General features: G+C 42.6%; 1 pseudogene; it reads right to left on the bottom strand.

Moving 5' to 3' along the window:
- Window positions 1–301: 301 nt before the first annotated feature.
- Window positions 302–5,572, bottom strand: part of LOC112077035 (dual specificity mitogen-activated protein kinase kinase 6-like) — a 13,694-nt pseudogene continuing 8,423 nt past the window's right edge.

The following is a 5,572-nucleotide window of genomic DNA, read 5'->3' as shown; positions in this document are numbered from 1 at the left end:
AAATCGACCCCTAATTCCTAGACAACTCATCTAGGTCTGAGACCGATTTGAGGTATGAGCACTATAAACAAGGTGAAGCGATCACCATATTGGTTAAAGTTTCCACTCCATACTTTTATTAGAAGTGCCCTAGGGAGTAGGAGGCTTGGGTTGATCTGGGAACTTCAACCCTCTGGGATCTGGTATGCAGTGGCCCTTTGATCAGGACTATGAGAAATCTGCCAATGTGAATCTCTCTCTGGCTTTTTCAAAATAATGTTTCTGTATATTTTCAGTGTGGAACCAAAAAAAGGTGACCTCTGGTTAAAAAGGTTTGACGTTGAGGTGTCATACCCATCCGTACTAAACAGAGATGGTGCCATTTGGAATGCAGACAGAGAGAGAGATGGGCTCACCACTGGGAGCTGAAGTCCACAAACTCGGGGGAGAAGCGGTCCGAGGGCAGCTGAGGAGAKGGCTCATCCACTACCTGCTTCAGTTGCTGGAAGGGTGTACCCCACGAGTCATAGGGGAACTTCAGGATGGCCAGCTCAATCTGGGGCAGAGGACCAGACAGAGGTGTGTTAACCCACAGAGAGAGGCAGGCAGAAGCTCGTCTTTCAACTATGGAGACTGGTATTTACCGTCATAAAGAAACATGTGACAATACAGTAGAATCATCACTCAGACCAGGGTTGTATTCATTAGGACACACCGTTACAAACTAACGTTGCAACAGAAAACAATCACATAAATTCAGGTAGCCCCTCTCCGTTTCAGTCCCATTTTCTTGTTTGGTGCCTAATGAACATGACCCTGCTGTTGAAAGAATTGGTGTGGTTGTTCCTGGTAGAAAACCGATTTGAGATGAATGGATGTMATTTGACGTTAATGCASAGTTKACATGATCTCAATCCAGGATTTGGTCCCAATCATGTCTGTGACTCACCATTGTGATTCCTAGACTCCAGATGTCTGACTTGACGCTGTAGCCTTTCTGGTTGAGGTCGGGGTTTATCCGTTCCGGCTGAAACCCAGGGAATGAAAACACTATCAACACCATGACATAATGACACCAACGCCATCACATAGACATCACTGTAACATAACCACATCAACACCATGACATAATGACACCAACGCCATCACATAGGATAAGAATACCACTGTAACAACCACATCAACACCATGACATAATGACACCAACGCCATCACATAGGATAAGAATACCACTGTAACATAACCACATCAACACCATGACATAATGACACCAATGCCATCACATAGGATAAGAATACCACCATAACATATAACAACCACATCAACACAACAAGCACCAATCCTATTTCATTCAGGCAGTGCGCTCCCAACCACAACTAGACCAGGGTCGTGTTAAGTCTTTTTGTTGTGTTGGACGTTTTCCATGCGCTGCCTACTGAACGTTGCCCAGACGGTGTCAGAGCCACCTCTCCCCAGTCCTCCTCACTCTATCACTGTTCAACACACTCTCCCTGTTGTTCTGTTTAGTCTCTCTGGCATCACTGTTCAACACTCTCTCCCTGTTGTTCTGTTTAGTCTCTCTGGCATCACTGTTCAACACTCTCTCCCTGTTGTTCTGTTTAGTCTCTCTGGCATCACTGTTCAACACACTCTCCCTGTTGTTCTGTTTAGTCTCTCTCAAGGGGATGGTCTTGGTGACCAGAATAATCGTTGTTCTGGGTTTTTAAGAATGTCCTCTTCGCCTGTCGAACTTAGCATACTTAGCTGGAGCAATGTGGTGCCGGCAATAGATTGTCACATCTTCACCCATACGCAGAGAACGGAAAATGCCCAAAACTCCCGATAACGCTCTCAACTGTGCTGTATTTCTGCATAAAGACATATTGAAAGAAAGCATACCTTTACGATCGATATTTCACAATGTAATGAATAAATAAAAGCCGGCAGTTAGTTAGACGTCTAATACTGAAACGCTTTTCAGAAGCAATGCTGATGTCTTTCCATCCGCGCGCCTATGCTAGAATAACTAAGGAAATAGTGGGTCACGTCATTTCAAGAGCTTCTTGTTCGCTCTAGATCAAGGCTATTTGATCTAAGTAAATCACACACCATTCTACTCTCACTGCCTGTTGACATTAGTGGTATAGAGCTCGTATGTATAGTTGCAATGTATATGGGGTCTTTTCATAGATTTCAGGCAAACTCTACTTAGGTATGTGTTAAGTCCTTGGTATAGATGTCTGCGTTTCAGATTTTTTCACTCTCTCTCTCTCGTAACGGAAGTTTGCTGGCAAAATGAGTTTGTTTTACTCACAATAGCATTATATAGATATATCATTAAAAACGGTTTTTAGAAACTTGATGTTTGTTTTTTATCCAATAGTAAATAATAATAATGGCATATTGTAACGAGCAGAATAAGATGGTACGAGGCCAGCTTTAATTTGGGCACGAATTTCTCTCTACATAAGTTGTTTATTTAGAGGGCCTTTCGCTCATTTTTGTGATGGCTAGTGCTTCTTTATATGGCAGATTTTCGGATGGGACATTAAATTTGTTCCTTTAGAACACTCACTTCTTCAATCTGTATTCGTTTTGTTTTTTTGTGTTTATAACCTATATAATGAACATGTGTCTTGTGTTCACTTCCACTGTGTGGGATAGTGCATACTTTGAGGTCTATCCATCTACAGTTTGTATTGGTGTAATATATTGTGTGTGCAATTATTGTTTGTTTTTGTGTGTTATGTTTACATTTACATTTTAAAGTCATTTAAGTCAGACGCTCTTATCCGAGCGAGCTTAACAAATGTTCGGTGCATTACCTTATGATATCCTCAGTGGAGCGTCCACTTTTACACACTAAGTAGCATATTAATCTTTTTAAGGGGGTGGGGGTGGGGGGGGTTAGACAGGATTTCACCTAAGAGCAGGATTGAGCCATTTATCCTATCCTAGGTATTTCACCTTAAAGAGGATTGTTGTTAGATGGTACTTCACACTTTCTTACTACTATTCGTTTTAAATGCTTGATTGGTGCAAAAAATTATGTTGTTATGATATGGATACTTCTGACAAATTGTAAGTATTTTAACTTGGGCCTCTGTCATAGGTCTATTGTAGGAATTAAATTGAGATACAGAGGGAGGGTAGATGAAATGGAGGGACGAGGGTAAGAAGAAACGGAAGGAGAAGGGTAATTGAGAACACGGAGGGAACGGGTAGAGAAACGGACAGTGAAGGTAGAACCCAGGATGAAACGAGGGAGGGCAGAGATAGACAGAGAAACAACGAAGGGAGGGTAGAAGAGTTGGTTCCTCTCCTCTTTTTTCTCATGGTTTTTTAAGGGTCTTAGACGTAGTCTGTAAATCGTATATTGTAGCTCATCAATCTGGTGTGTTATATGGTGTATCTGCATTACTTCTGCTATGCCTCATGGTTTATTTTTTAAAACTCGCAACCTATTGGTTTATTACCCAGTTCACGTCACCCAGTTTTTGTATACATCACCCTCTATCACCTTCTCCTCGAGCAGTCCGTTAGTGCATTTGCCTATATGCCACGGGACATAGCATGGATGGAACTGTTATTTGATGGACAGCTCTCATCTATGATCTGATGCGACAACTTGTATGTAGGAGAAAGCCGATCAGACAGCTAGCTAGGTGGATAAGTGTCACTAGTTAGTTAAACCAGCACATACGAAGGATGGAACAGTATTGAAGGCAGCCAGGCTAGATTTGGATGGGAACATGCAGTGAGTAATTGAACAGCAACATCAGAGATAGGCATGGAACATGTATTGACAGAGCAGGCAACTAAGAGTGTGATTTTTTGTGTTAATATTGTATATACGCAAACTCGTAAAACTAGGAAAGCTACGAAGGGAATTAGACGTACAGTATTTCGCAAATCACGCTCAGTAGTGTGATTGGGATAACAGTAAATAGAAACAGCCCACTAAGAGGCGAATGTGACGGTTAGTTACTGGCAGGTAACGCTAGATATTTTGGCTAGTCATTTTACACAAGTAACGCAGGCTAGATGGCCATGAGTATCAGTGATATGGTATGGAGCCACACTCAGAATATGCGATTGGAACTAGTGGTTTGAATCAGTCCTCTAGGCTAGTATGATGAACAACAGTATCTCAAGGACAACAGCCACTATTCTAGAGCGCGCACGAAATATGCAGAGAACAGTGGGTGAAACACAGAAATACAAAGGTCTAGATTGGAGTGGAACAGGAAGTTGAACAGCCGGCTAGTGGATGGAAAGTACTCTGGCACTCAGGTCGAGGTATAAAGACTGGATGGAAGCTACGTGCTTGATAACAGATACTACAGGGTATAGATGGATGGAATGGTATGGGAATGACGCCTCGAGCCATGGGGATAGATGGGTGTGTGCAACAGTATTGAACAGCAGGCGATAAAGAATGGACTGGACAAAGTTATCATGGAACGAGGCTCCAACGCGCTAGATGGATGGAGTTGATTGAAGGCATGGCAGCTGCTACGATGGATGGAACAGTAGTTGGTGCAGTGTCCAGAACAGGCAACACTCACTAAGAGGCTGTGCGCATCGTGAAAGTTTGAAACATGGCATTCGGTAGACTGCTTAGATGGAGTGAGGCATAGGTCGTCTGAACAGCACACTAGATTGGATGAGTATTGCAATTGCAAGGCAGGAGTAGATAGGAGGCGCGAACAGTATTGCGCAGTGAGAAGGCTGTAGCATGGATGGAGCGTGAAGTTAGAAAGGCCTCACGTCGCATGGCAAAGGTGACCTAGTATCTGATCAGCTACGATAGTGAGTTAGATGGAAGGATCCAGCATATTGACACAGCGAGATCAGTATAGATTGTGGACTGGTAACAGTATTCGAAACAGCGAGGTGGGTCTATGCATGGAATAGCGTCGCTGGCTACTTAAAACAACGGAGGTTAGATGGGATTGGAACAGTAATATGAACAGCCTCACTAGATGGATGGAAAGATAATATGACGCCCTACAAAATCACTAGAATGGATAGAGAAAGTATTCGCGAACTGGCGAGGGCGGCAGTCACAGAAATAATCATAGAAGGAACAAAGCCCTGTGGCTCAGACCATGGCAATTTGAATGGACTCACAGGAATACTAATTAGCTCTTCATAATGTATCTATTTAGAATTTGTGTGTAAATTAAATTAGTTCAGGGCTCACTTGTTAAAACATTATGACTTCCCAGTGAAAATAAACTTTACATTTGGTATGACATCTGCATAGGACACCGTAACCTCATCTTTACTGTTAAACTACCTGTTTAATTTCTCTCTGGCATCAGTGGTTTCTTTCATCAGGATTATTCAGAAATTAAAACAAAATACATCATCTGCACAGAGGTCATTCATTGCCACGTTTGGCTTGACAATAAAAATAAAACATATTTAACCTTTATTTACCTCGGCAAGTCAGTTAAGAACAATTCTTATTTACAATGACGGCCTACCCCGGCCAAACCCTAACCTGGACAACGCTGGGCCAACTGTGCGCCGCCCTATGGGACTTCCAATCACGGCTGGTTGTGATACAGTCTGGAATCGAACCAGG

This window comes from Salvelinus sp. IW2-2015, unplaced genomic scaffold, assembly GCF_002910315.2.
Source record: "Salvelinus sp. IW2-2015 unplaced genomic scaffold, ASM291031v2 Un_scaffold4214, whole genome shotgun sequence".
Classification (NCBI taxonomy): Eukaryota; Metazoa; Chordata; class Actinopteri; order Salmoniformes; family Salmonidae; genus Salvelinus; species Salvelinus sp. IW2-2015.
Note: the sequence above shows the minus strand (reverse complement) of the source record. Positions and strands in the feature narration are given on the sequence as shown.